Source organism: Bactrocera oleae, chromosome 6, assembly GCF_042242935.1.
Source record: "Bactrocera oleae isolate idBacOlea1 chromosome 6, idBacOlea1, whole genome shotgun sequence".
Lineage (NCBI taxonomy): Eukaryota > Metazoa > Arthropoda > Insecta > Diptera > Tephritidae > Bactrocera > Bactrocera oleae.
Window position 1 is genome coordinate 35,265,674 of NC_091540.1, and position 15,365 is coordinate 35,281,038.

At 33.7% G+C, this 15,365-nt stretch overlaps 1 protein-coding gene across 1 annotated transcript in view; it reads left to right on the forward strand.

Annotated features, from left to right (window-relative positions):
* Mkp3 (Mitogen-activated protein kinase phosphatase 3) overlaps window positions 1-15,365 on the forward strand; it is an 81,481-nt gene that overhangs the window by 16,840 nt on the left and 49,276 nt on the right. The window lies entirely within an intron of this gene.

The following is a 15,365-nucleotide window of genomic DNA, read 5'->3' on the forward strand; positions in this document are numbered from 1 at the left end:
TTACGAATCACAACAACAAATAAAAAGAGAAGCTCAAGCCAAAACGTAGCCGAAGCGGTAAGTATTTAAAAGAAACAGTAGCGAAATCGCGTCGTTTGTGCATTGGAAGTGCAGATCACAATCAGAATGGCAGACGGAATCAGCAAATGACCTTTGTAGCTCAAAATTTTGTAAAATTGTGCACATGTTCTTGTACATACGAGTACATATATATTTAAGTGAGTGAATTTGTTTAATAAAGGGATTCTTATCGGGTGCTCGTAACAGGTCCCGAGAGCAGCTTTAGTTGGTAGTGCTCTCTATCTATTAAATGATAGTGTTAGTGGCAAAATTGGTTTTTTTCATTAAGTCATACAATATTTTGTACAATATTCGGTAATAAAACATAAAACAAAAACTAATTCAATATTTTTTAGTTTAGTTATTCTGGGAGCCCAAATATTAATAGTTGTCTTTTTTGAGATATGGCGAATCGAACAAACAGCTGGCATAAATAAATCTATTAGATTATCATAAATAGATAGACATAGAATTAAAGTTATACCAAGAGTTATACAAGTAGAAGCAAAGATTTCAATAGTTACGTTCCGGTACTTTTTGGCAGTGCTTTGGATGGAAAAATGCTATGTGCATAGAGCTCAAGAAGGAGGAAGGAAGGTAAGGTAAGAAGAGGCAGCGAATTAAAACTCTCAAAATATAATATCATAGTAATTGTAAACAAAAAAAGTCCTTTGTGGTCTATTTAGTTCATGATGTCGCAGCCTCAGCATTTTTCAGTCATATTCACTAAAAAAGAGAGATGTGCGTAATTTTTGTTTTCAATTGTAAAAAGAGAGAGAGAGTCAGAAGAGTGGAGCTCAAGCATAAAAACGGTGAATCGAAAAAGGATTTGAGGTTATGTTAATATGATGTTGACTAATTTTGCTCCAGTTTTATTTTGCTGGGTGTACAAATGTTTTGTCCGCGGTCTTGGTCTAACTAAGTTATGGCTCGTCGGAAATTTTCGCTGAAATTAAAAGATGTGTACAGTCAGGACGACTTATTGGGTTACTAATTTACTAATTTTGAGGTCTTAGCCCTCTTTTTCTTATGTAATATATATATAAGTGTATGCATAAATACAAAATCAGATTATATACAGTCTAATGAAATAAATATAAATTGAAAGTATTCCCATTCTGTCAATAAAAATATCTAAATATCTTCGCTGAAAATACCATGAGTTATGCTTTAATAAATAGCCACTAAAGTATTTTGCATAAAATCCGGTTTATACCTTGTGATTTGTATTAATTACTGTTACGTAGTTTTTTGCTTTACATACGATTTTCATTAGTTAATAGTAGTGAAGTGGCAAAAGAAACGAGTTGACTTTCCTCCCACGCTAAGCAATTGCCTAAGCAGCTAGCAACTAGTTAACAAGACAACCTCCACAGTTAGCGAGCAAAAACCGGTCCGAAAATGAGAGAATGAAACGATTTCTGTATTAAAATCTGTGTAACCAAAATATAATCATCGGCCAAAAACAAAAATAGTTAAAAGTATAGGCATGTAAATAAAAAAATATGTTTTGAAAATTTAATATATACATACATACGTACATACGATTACATATATACATATAATATATGTAAATTTTGTACTTTATCTACAAAAACTACAGCGGCACATCGGTAGATATTCTTATATGTTCTTTGCTAAGTATGTAATTTGTTTTCAACAAGTGCTTATTTTATATCAAATTCATGCTTATATAAATATATACATACTTATGTATATGCACATGTGTAAAACTATATTTATTTAACAACCTATATCGTATTTTCCCTTTTTTTCTTTACTGCAATAAATTAAATTCAATTAAATATTTTGTAGTTTACATAACTTCATTTAAGCGATACGTAAACAAGCTAAATTTTATTACATTCGAGTGTTGCCAAATGCTATGAATTTTAGCATAAAATGAAAGTGTTCCAAAATTCACATTTAAATTTATTAGAATTTTACCATATGTTAAATACCGTCAGGAAACTTTTACCTGAGCTAGACGTTCTTTTGCCATTCGCTTACAAACAATAAAAAAACGTTAACTTCGGTTGCACCGAAAAATTTTAATAAATCTTTTAGACTGTTATAAATAGTTAGACATAGACATAGAATTAAAATTTATACCATGAGTTATAGAAGCAGAGATTTCGATAGTTTCGTTCCGGTACTTTTTGGAAGTGCGTTGGAAGGAAAAATGCTCTCTATTGTATTGAGCTCATGAAAGATAGAGTGTAAGATAAGAAGAGGCAACATAATTAAACTCTAAAAATATCATAGTAATTGTAAACAAAAACAGTCCTTTCAGTTATATTCACTAAAAAAAGGGCGTAATTTTTGTTTTCACATGTAAAAAAAGGGAGAGGCAGAATAGTGGACTATAAGTGTGTTTAAGACAGCTATATGCTATAGAGGTCTAATCGAAATAATATGTTTGGTGATTGTAGCGTTGTCTTCTACAATATTCTATGTAAAATTTCGTTAAAGTCTTCCATACAGGAACATCATTTTAATCGTTCAGTCTGTATGACAGCTATATGGAATAGTGGTCAGATCGATATTTCAAGAACTGAGGGACTAGTTCGCGTATATATTAACTTCGTGGCAAACTTAAAATATACTGCTCTTTTATAAATATGGTATATCAAATAAATTTTGATAACTGCAGTTTGTTTTTGTTTGAAAAATTTCTAAAGTATTTTTGCATTAAATTCGCACACTGTTTTTGCTATTTTCTTATTAACAAGCTTAAGTAATTCAAAAATAATTAAGCTTCTGTTGAAATTTGTAGTAGTTTTGTTATTAGAGTGTTATGGACCACGCCGGTCGTTTCACCTATGAAACTAGTATAAAAATCGATAATTTGCTTGATTTTTCTAACCTAACCGTTAATATTATCATATATGTACATATGTATTAATATATATGATTGTTTGGTGCAAAGTTACCACACCCAAACGCCTCTAAACCCTCACACGCTCACAATTTGGTACTTAATGCTGCCATATGTTAATAATACCAAAACTTTTGCACACATTTTTTTTTATTAAATTCGACTTTATATTCGTGACATGCTGGTCTCAACAAGCAACAACAATTTAATATCTCCTACAACTGTAATTATATGAATGCACAAAATGCAAGAATATATAATAAGCACACATACACACGCATGTAGCACATATGGTATAAACTCTGTAGGAAAAATTTGAGGTTTTTGTTTTGCTTCGAGCATTGCAATGTGGGGATCACATTGAATAAATTCACTGAATAAGCCCAATAAGGCCTAACTCTGAGCAAAATATCTGACTTTTTGTTTAAAAATTTCTAGAAACATACATCTTACTTCCGCAATTATTACATCCAAGTTTTTAGCATAAAAATATATATGTACATACTTATATAATCTTAAAACTGGATTTTCAAAAAATCTCCCAGAAATTTTCAAGTCTCCAAAAATTTCTCGCTGGACTTGCGAAATGGTGAGAGAAAACAACAACACAATTCCGAGTGTGTGCAATTGAATTTGAAGTTGCACTCAATGCTAAAATTTACCCTTACAAAAATATAAACAAACGACACATAAAGCTGCATACATACGCACATACAGTTATCCATAGTTGCATTGTGTCTCGTCGCTGTTGCAATTGCAATTACATATTTCAAAATGCCCACTCACAACTCGCGTTATTTTTAAGTGTATTTAATATATGATTATGCAAATAAATTTGTTGATGTATAGTATGTACCAAATAATCCACATTGCTGTTGACGGTTAAATAAATGATTTCCGTTGCAAGTGATAAATTAAATTGTGACTAGTGGCTCAATGAGCGCTTGATTGACTTAATGCAGTACACATGTATATGTGTATGTGTGTGGGTTAAAATGCATGTTATTGTATAATATATATGGTAGAGTGATACATTTTTGGATAAAGCTTTTTTTTGCGCAGAATTAAATTAAAATTTGTTCAACAACAACAATATGTTAGAACCACGCCCACCTAATAAAAATACGGGGATTATTTTTAATTGATCGCACATTATGTTCTGTTTAACTGGTAGTTATTAATGTTTCGGCACTGTAAAATTACAAAAATAAAAGAATACTGTATGGAAAAGACAACAACAAAACGTATAAATAAATTATTATTAAGATTTAATGAAAGGTTTTTTTTAGACAAGTGGTTTTCAAGAAGATATAAAACACATAATTTAATGGCCAAGAATTAAAGATAAGGGTTTGCCATTATGTTTTAAAAATAATTTCGGGCAAGTGCACACCTACACAATGGGAGTTCCTCTCATGCCGACCACTGGTATAAATCAAGTTACTGCTGTCAAAAAGACCAACTACGTAAAACCACACGTATAAAAAACACTCGTTATTTACTATAAATATTTTTTTATACTCTTGCAACATGTTGCTACAGAGTATAATTGTTTTGTTATCCTAACTATTGCTTGTATCACCTAAACCTAATTGAGATAGATATAGGGTTATATATATGTATATATAAATGACGAGACGAGTTGAAATCCGGTAGATTGTGTGTGGTGGCGCCGCCTACCTATCTCTCAACCAATTTTGCCACCTAGGATTATTTTGTCATTCGCATGTTACGATGTGAAATCGGGCAGCGACAAAATTTTAAATTCCATCTCATTATTTCATTTTGCAGTATAGGTACAAATCAAGCGCAAATTAATATATCGGCATAAAAATTTGCACGAAAATTGCCTTTAAGGTATGCCATCTCAGGTCTAAAAATTGTCAAAATCGGATCATACCTGTTCAAGGCCCTAAATACCGGAAATGTGAACCCCAGAGCCTATGGCAGACTTTCTAACGAAAATATCGGTAACTGTGTGAGATATATTATTTAAATTAGGAAATAATTCTTTTCTGGTATCTCTGAATGTCAGGTTTAATCAGGTCAATATTTCCTTTAGCCTTCATATACCTAATAGAAAGATTTTGGAACTTCCGGCTGAGTTTATACCCCATATATCGGCCAATATGTGAGTTATCTTAATTAAATTGAGTGAACGTGTTTTTCTCCTAACGGTGCATCTATGTGATCATATCAAATGGATAAAAGCGGGTGAAAACTTGCCCCCATGTAACTAATATCAGAATTTTCAAACATCCGGTAATAATATGTTATAATTCCAAAAATATGTAAATAAAATCGTGTCAATACGACACCTATCTCCCATATTCCTAATAAATAATTCTAACAAACCTTATTGTATTAATGTTTTAGCGCTCAACATATCCTTAATATCATCAATTGCGATTTTCTGGTTGACGTTTTGCACATCAACTCGATATATTAAATTTAGCTCTTCGGTTAAGTTTATGTCAGATATCTCATTGGAGGATGATTTTAATATAATCTTCGACGAAGGGAAGTATTTTACTGATTTGTTAAATGTAAATGAGTCTATAATCTATAAAATAACTTAATAAAATAACAAATTTGATCGTAATTCCTTTCAATTCAGTTCCCGATTTCGTTGAACAATAAATGCTAAATTATTTCGCAACATTTTTAAACTAAGTTTTGACAACACCTGAATGCCTTTGATCCGTGCAAGTTGCAAGAGTATGAAATGTTCGGTTACCCCCGAACTTAGCCCTTATTTACTTGTTATTACAAATATTTGTTAAAAATAAACTATTATTTTTCTAATCTTTTTTTATTTATCTTAAAAAGAACATTTTCATTTATTATACATTTCTTATTTACCATAAATACCCTTTGATTGAAAAATAAAATAATCATAAATAATAAAAAAATTTCGACAAAACTTGCGCAAATATGTGAAATATGCATGCCACTAACCAGATGTGGAATTTCCAAAACAACGTCACTGTGTTATATTATTGTATCCTGAAGGCTGCCTAAAAAAGATTTAAATTTACTACACTTTTTTTTTTTTTATCTAAAGTTCTCGAAAAAAGGCCGCATTTTCCTTTTTTGCTTAAACATTATAAACCTTATCTATATAATTCTCAGCTACATAATTGAAAAAAAACCGGGTTTTATATATGTAGTTCTAAAAAATTGCTCAGCGACCATCAGTGAATTAGCAACATTTTACAGAACCCACATACCGCACCCCATTCTGGCATTCCTTAGAGCTGATAAAGTGGCTGCCTGCCGTTGGTTTCGTCACACATTGCAGAAAAGTCAACAACCGACACAGTAGAACTTCCTTGTGCTTCGGGTGCAATGGCGCCCCACCCTGGTACGCATAACTAACGTTCGTGACAAAGCTGCACAGCGCAGAACAGTGTTACCAATTAAGCATTTTTGCATAAATACTTTTCTTTTTATGTACTTGTACTAGTAAATATTCGGTAAAAAGAAATTAAACGGCCTCTTTATAACACCGAAACAAACACAATTTCTGTGAGGAGCTTCGCAAAGGCATCCAACATAGAAACTATTAAAAAATGTTTATAAAACATCTTAGCATGATCAAATCAGGTCACTCATTAAACAATGATAGGAGGTAAATGCAGCTGATTAATTTTCTAGAAATCTGAAGCAAGAAATGTCAAGCATATGACATGCTCTCTCTTTGTTATATTTATATATTCATATAGTGGTAAAAAACTTATATATAGAATAGTAACATATATCATGTCAACAAATTAAAGTGGAAATACATGGTATATAAACCAAAAATGAATGTAAAGTTAATTTTAATAAGAGTAAGTTTTATCGATAAATGTCAGTGGGTGAAAATTTTGTCCCTCTATAGTAGGAAACTGCTCCCGCAAGACTATTCACTGTTACGCTAAAACTTAAAAAAACGGGTATCCTATAAAATATCAGTCTGAAACGTTCGTGTTCTTTTAAAAGAAAGCAGATTTTTGTCACAATTTAATTTTGTTATTGAACATAGCAGCCGGTGACTGTGATGCACTGAATTTTGCAATCTACCAACCTTTCGATAATATTAAGTACGATTATTATTTGGCTTTAAAACAGCGTTACGTCTCGCCGATTACTTTTCCGTGATCTTGAGGTTTGAGAAAATATATTTCAGACCGCTTACGGATGCTTGCTTCGCCTGACATAAAACCTGGATAAAACTCATCAAGCCACTTTTTGATATTATAAGTAAACACGAATACTTTTCAATGAAGCTTTTTCATTTCAAAATATCACAGTTTGTTAAATTTTAGTGGCTCCCTCTCATGCAAACGATGTCAGATTGGTAAACATGGGGTATGTATAAACGAAGCGGCTATACATACATATGTATAACTTCAATCTTTTCAAAATTTTTAGATACTTTTAAAGCCTTTAGGATAACTTCTCTGACATTGATTACCGAAGTTTTGTCCAATAAGTATTAAAATTTTTATTTCCTACACAACGGCAACACTGTGCACGAGCATTAAGCTGCAGTGCGTGAACTGCATTTCCTTACTTATATTCTCTCCGCTCTATGCCTTTTGATACATTTTCACTGCACTTTTGTTTTGTCGGCATTTGTCGGCCGTCGTTGTTGTTGTAGTTGTAACACACGTACATAAACTCGCTGGATAGTTAACGGATATCAAGTTGACGTTTACGCATCAACAGCTCAAGTTTTGAAACGCGGTCGCTTGGTGGGTCGTTCGGCTGAATGGTGTTCGTTTGCTCGGTTCTGTGGCGTTGAGTTGCGCGTGCAACGACGCTTTCCTTTTGTTCAAGCTTTATTGCTTTGCTGACTTCTTTCACACACACTGCATGTGTGTATATGCATCTGTAGATATGTGTGCATGTGTTCTTTGGCGCTCGTCTTCGGTGTCTTAAACGGTGCGTCCATGAATGTTGTTGGCTGTTGTTGTCAACGTCCTCCCATTTACAGAAATTGAACCCAACATGCTCCGTCAAAGGCCATTGGAATTTCAATGCGACTTCTTGGCTTCTGTTTCTCATTCCGGTTCTTCCCTTTTCACTTTGTTATTAGCATTTTTTTTTGTGTCTCCACTCGTTTCATTTTTGTTACTGTTAGTTTTAGTCATTACCGACGCGGCTGCTTCATTTAATTCTTTGTTGTTGTTTTTTTCTCTCGCCTCTTTCTCATCTTCCTGCATCTCGTGTTCGTTTGAAATTATATGCGTCTTCGCGGCCTTTGCCTCACGCGATTCTTCAAGGCAACACTTAACATACATATTTATATTTATTTTTCTATACACGTATGTATGTATGCATGGATGTGGGTTTGCCTGTGTGCTGATTTCATCAGCATTATTTCGCTGATTGCTGTTGTTACTACATTTTCATTAGCCTTACCTTATCGGGGCAAACCCGAACACCTTTTACGTCAAGTCGTTGATACTATTGGCGATAACTTGGTCGCCGCTTAGCTGCCATTTCGGGCTGCTCCACTAAACGCTCGGTTGTTTACCGCCAAAACTCCATCCGGTAACGACATTTCATTGACTACATTTCTCTGACTTGCTTTCTTTACACCTTGTAGATTTCTATTTCAGCCAAATTTACTTCTTTCTAGCATTCCCCGTTTTGTTGTCATTCACTCTTTTATGTAAGCAGCGATATTTTTTGTGGCATGCCAAAAACAGAAAGTATTTTTTTTTTTGGACTGTAAGCAAAAATGTTTAATTTGGCCCAATATTGAGGAAGTACTTTTACGGCGTCTTAATGTCTTTCTTTAAATAAAAGACAGCTTTCTAAGCGGCCAAAAAATCATGGCGGAGTCTTTTAAAATCAAAAATTCATTGAAGAAAACAAGTTTGTATGTTTTTAAATTAATTGCTTGTAATTCAATTTTACGCCGTAAAAAACGCTTGACACTTAAAATTCTTCAAATTCAAATAATTTTTTTTTACTTATAAGTACATATGTAGGTAACATATGTATTGTAGTGCCGTGTGCAAAACATTTCTATACTAGAATTTTTAACATGTTGCTACAACCCAAGTCGTGCTAAGCATCAATTATAAAGCATTAATAATAAAGCATTTATGTTTCGTAAGCCGCTTTCGGGAGATTTCATTTTGTGGACTGCCGGTATATACTTGTATGTATGTAAGTAAAGTATCTGGCAGCTGAGCGATAGCTTAAGCCGAATAATATTATATTCCACTTTGTTATGTTATTAATACTCAATATGAGTTCAGTTGTAAAATTGAAAACCAACAACAAATAAACAAGAAATCTTGCATGGAATAATATCTGGTTCTTACCATTACCACTACACACCTGCATTGCTTAGTTTTTACGATACTATGACAGCATTTTGATAATATTCCTTTTTAAAACCTTTCACAAATCCCTAAAATTAATTTGTTTTTGTTCAATAACACTTCATTACAGAGATCTATTTTTAATGTCAGCCTTTAGGTTTTCTAAACTCTCCGCAAAACTATTGAGAATTATGTTCGCACAAATTTAAATGTAATTCCTACTTGTTCTGTTATATTTAACAAGCGCGTTTTACTCAAAACGGCATTTTTGAACTTGAGTACACTCGTTTCAAAATTGTTTAACTAATAATTTTTAAAATTTTCAGAAACGAATTGAGAAAAGGCTGACCTAATTTATTTCTGCTTTATACCCTAAACAAGGTATATTAAGTTTGCCACGAAGTTTGTATCACCCAGAAGGAAACGTCGGAGACCCTATCAAATATATACATAAGTGATCAGCATGATGAGCTGAGTTGATTTAGCCATGTCCGTCTGTCTGTATATATACAAACTAGTCCCTCAGTTTTTAAGCTATCGATCTGAAATTTATAGCTGCCATACAACCTCAACAATCGGAATTAAGGGCTTGTATCGAAAACTCTTTCATTTGACTTATTATCTTCACGAAATTGTGCATGAGTTATTTTCTAAAGCAACAATGTAATCTCCGAGATATTGTTTAGATCGGATCACTATATCATATAGCTACCATATTAACTAAACGATCGGAGTAAAGTTAGGTTAGGTTAGGTTAGGAGGTCGATCGTAAGAAGGATCACACTTAGACAGCTTAAACGCCGGTCCGTTGTGGTACCCAAAACTCCCATGACTGAATCAATAGACCCTTACATGTCGACAAAGCGCTTTGTGCCTATGACAAACTTGTTGAGACGGCCAATATCAGATTGCGCCAAATCTTCTGGTCCGCCGAAAGTGTGATTGCCGAGATGTTTCAGTCTCAGCCTAGCAAAAGCCGGACAGTGGAGTAGTATTCTGAGCCGGACCGCATGAGTTCCCATTGGACAGCGCCCAATGAGAACTCCTACCATAGCGGCAAGATTAACTTTGTTCAGGGCGAAGAAATCCCCCGCCTCTAGATGTTAAAAAAAATTTTTTTTGTCCAAAAATTTTCTTTTTTTATAATCTACAGATTTTACCTCCAGGGTAAGCAAAAAAACAAAACAAACATTTTTTCGCTCGCTGTATATAAATGATCAGGTTGACGAGTCGAGTTGAAATCTGGTGACTGTCTGTCCGTCCGTATGTCTGTGCAAACGATAATTGAATAAAATTTGAGATATCTTGATGAAATGGGCGAAATCGGACAACAACCACGCCTACTTCCTATATAACACGACTTTAAATTCCATCTGATTCTTTCACTTCATAATTTACAAATCAAACACCAATGAATATATCGGTATAAAACTTTGCACGAGGAGTGCCTTTAACTTATTTAATCTTATGCCCAAAATTTGTCAAAATCGGACTGTAACTATATAAGGACTCCGACACCAAATATCTGGACCCCAGTGCATGTGGCTGATGTTTTAGCAAACATATCAGTCAGTCAGTGAGTTCTAGTTTTGAAAATTGGGGAGAATAGTTTTGTGATGACAGCATGACCTTGTGCCAAAAATGGGTAAAATCGGGCCAATACCTCCCTTAGCGCCCATATACCTAATATAAATATTTTGGAACCGGTTGACTTCTATCGGTCAATATACAGGTTGGTTAAAAAGTTTCTACTTTCACCAAGAAATAGCCTTACTAGCTCCATTTTTTTTTCTTCTTAAGTTGATACATCTGTCGTGAGAACAGATGCAAAGTTACAAGTCATTAATTATTAGCTTATTAGCCATTTGAAGTTGACGTGTCCGAGTATTAAATTTTTGGCTGGTTAATTTAAACGAGGTCGTACTAGGATTGAAGACGATCCACGCGAAGGACGATCAAAAACCGCAACTACCCCAAAAATCATTGAGCAAGTTCATAATATTGTTAGTGACTAAACGTGAAATTGCTAATGCCATAGGCATCTCAGATGAACGAGTACTAAATAATTTATATGGAGAATTACATATGGAAAAGTTGTTTGTAAAGCTAGTGCCGAACACGTTAACAATTCAACAAAAACTGTATCTAAAACAAATTTCTCAGCATAATTTGAAGCGTCTTAAGCAGAATAAAACCAATTTCTTGTGTCGTTTTAAAACTATGGATAAGACTTGGATACCATCATGATCCTAAATTGAAACAAAAACGTTTACAGTGGACTGAATCTGGTAGTTCAGTTCCAAAGCAAGTGAAGTTACAACGATCACCAAAGAAGGTTATGGCACACGTTTTTTGTGATGCAAAAGGAATTATGTAGATTAATTGTTTACAGAAAGGTAAAACAATCAACTTTAAATATTTTTGCAGTTTTTTGGATCAGCTGGATGAAAAAATTGGTGAGAAAAGAGCTGGTTTGCAGCAAAAAAAAAAATACTTTTTCATCAAGACAATGCACCTGCTCACAAAAGTGTTTTAACAATGACAAAATTCAACGAATTAAAGAACGAATTGCTTCAGCATCCACCGTATTAACCATATTTGGCTTCCGGCAACTACTACCTTTGCAGAAATCTGAAACAATTCCTTCGTGGAAAGTCTATATAGGGATGGCATAAAATTATATTACTTAACAAAATGTTCGGTTACACCCGAACTTCGCCCTTCCTTACTTGTATATTTTGTGTTCATACATATGTACATGCCTATTTATATAATTATGTATTTGATAATAAACCTGAGGTTTTATCAAACTCATGCCCTACAAATGTATATGTACATATTAATGTATGAGTGTTTCTTATTGTTGAAAAAGTATATTTTGTATTTCTGACCAGTATGTTCAACAGAGTATACAGTTATGTTGGACTTAAGCGCAAAATAATGCTGAATAAGACGATTTTGCATGACTCAAAACACGTGCTAACTAAATTTGTGTTCTGATAAGAAAATATAATATGCTCATACCTATATTTATATCCTGAACAAAGCAGATTAAGTTTACCACGATGTTTGTAACATCCAAAAAGAAACGTCGGAGAGCCTATAAAGTATATACATACATACATATGTATATGTGGTTAAAGATCAGCGTGACGAGCTGAGTCGATTTAATTATGTCTTTCTGTCTGTTTTTACTCGAATTAGTCTCTCAGTTTTAGAGAAATCGATCTGACTGCTTTAGCATATAGCTGCCGTACAAACTGGACAAGCGAAATCAAATTGATTGTATGCACAACTTTTTCATTTGAGGAGATATCTTAACGAAATTTGGCATGGGTTATTGTCTGAAACAACGGTGCAATCTTCGAAAAAATTATTTAGCTCAGATTACTATATCATATAATATAAGTTGCTGCCATGCAAACTGAACGTTCGCAATCAAGTGCTTGTAAGGAATCTTTTGTATTCGTGAAGGGTATTATAGCTTCGGTGCAACCGAAGTTAACGAATTAATGAAAGTACAAGCTTTTATTGGCCGCAAACGATGGATTGAAGAAAACACGCGATATTTCAATGCATCTTGGAAAAACGTGAATACAATTATTTTTGAATAGATAGTTATAGCAGTAGCCTTCCAAATATTTACTGCAATTCAAATATGCAATACCGACCTCAAATGGACTCTGAGTTGAGTACATAATTTAACGACTAATTGTTTTACCTTATTTGTATACCAGGACAGTTAACTAGTTGCCTAATATTGCTAAATAAATTATAATGGCGATAAATTAAGATGAAAGTTGATATGCAACCCTATCAAGTATGATCAACGATCTCCCGTCGTCTGTGTTTATGATGATATTATGATATTGTAAGAGTTGTAGTTCAGAAATATCTTGCCCCCGCGCAAATCCGTGAGAATCAGTTGCCTAGGTGTAGACCGCTCCAGGAGAAATTCGATAGCACACACCTCTTAATAAAATACATACTTAGAGTCAGCAAAAATTACTTAACAAAAATTGATTTTATAATCGGAACAAGCCTGGGTACTTTTGGACTAGTTAATTTTCAGTTGAAAATCTTAGTTAGAAACTAATGTTTTTCAGATTAGTTTGATTCTAGTTCAAGACTAGTGAATGCTTATCTAAAACTGACGCAGAACTAAAACGCAGAAATTCTTTAACTTGTACCAGCGTGTAATATGAGTGTTTTCGTAAAGCGTTACTTTTCTACGAGCTCAACTGATATGGTTGAAAAATGTCAGCTTGTTTGACTGTTAATGGGCCAACACTGAATGAATGCGTCCATATTTGGAGCCTCGTAGCACAACAAGTCGTGATTTTGTACATTTCAATAGGTTAACGAGTCGAAAAATTGCGTTTCATTTGGAATAACACACCTTAGAATGTTGTTACATTAAATTATAATTGTCAGCGTTGATATGTTGTATTAAAATCAGTGTTTCAAATATTCATATATACATTTACTACGGTTATTAAAGTTTTGAGTTGAAAAATTTACAATTTTTATTTGAAAAATTTAGAAACAACATACAGATACCCTGTAGGGAAAATGTAGTTTCGGTTTCGGTTTTCTATAAATTACTATAGTTGATTTAAGTCTTAAGTTTTAAAAATGCAAGAAATATAGATATTTGTATATTTATTTGTCATTTGAACGATTCACAACAGTAAAACTGATCTAAAATATGCAAAATACAACTTGGTTGCATTGAGATAGCGTCTGTACCACTACTATAAGGAAGGTCTCTTTTGTACGCATTCATCTCGATAACTTTTTTAGTTGCTTTTACATGTAATTTTTCTAACAAAAGAGCAAAAGCGGGCAAAGAAATGGCGAATCCAAGACAGCTATGTTTATCAAATATAATCTGTTTGTAGGTTTATAATATTGGCTTCAAAATGTGAACCATAAGTTTAACAAGTAGATAAGGTGTAACAGGATATAGTAGCTTTGAAGTTACACTCTGCAATAGACTATAGCAGCCCGATTTACGAATATTGGTCACTGCATTTGGGTAAGACGCAGTAAGACTGCTCTTACTCGGTGTGTAAAGGATCAAAGAAAAGAAATTTGTTTAATGTTGTAATGTAAAAGTCGAAATAGAATAATATTTATACAATTATTCTAGGCAATTTAATTAAATAATGCTTTTGTTAATTATCAAATGAAGATACCCTCCAATTGTTTAATAAATGTATATTTAATTTCTTCCACATATTCATATTTTGTACTTTTGCATGCGTCTCTACCAAATAAAATACTCCTATGTTAGTATGCCTGTAAGTATTAAAAATTCACATTCCGAGCATTGGCATGTTTAAACTTGTTTCGCACATACAGTGTTTAGCACAAGTTGTGCCACAAGTAAGACAGGAAATTCGCAACAATCGACGATGTTGTTGACGATTTCCGGTGTCGAGGTCGCTGCATTGTGGTCGCGTCACGCATTCTTATGCGACACAACACCGGTGCTATATATACATACATGTATACATATATATGGAAATGTATGCTTTCATTGATAGCGTTGCGTTTATGATTATGTGGCGTCCCATCTGTCCTATGCCTCGGCGGTCGCTCAAACGAAGCGCTCGCGCACAATTGTTGTCTCTGTTTTCGAACGCAAATTTGAGAATTTCACATTTACTCACTTGCGCCTGTTGATATGCGTATAACTTCAATCATAAAATCGAATAGCACTAAAAAAGAAATAAATTATGCCCACCACACCGATGCAGCCTGGTAAGAGCGCGCGGCGACTGCATTGATTAGCAGGCACATTTCGCGTTTCCTGTGGCGCGCGCACCGACGCTCTTGGGTGTTTCGCCATGTACAGATATATGTAGGTACATTCGTGTTTGTGCCTTCAGCCTGTCTTTTAGTTGTGGCTTTTTTTTATTATTTTTTTTTAAGTGTTCAAACTTTACTTTTCCACTTGACGTTGTTTTTGTTGTTGCTGTTGCTATGCATAGTATTGTTTTTCTCGGAATCAGCAATAAAATATAAAATGCGATGTTGTTATATAAATTTACAACAACAACAAGAGCGCATTGCATTCGTTGCCAGTCTCATGCTTCTGC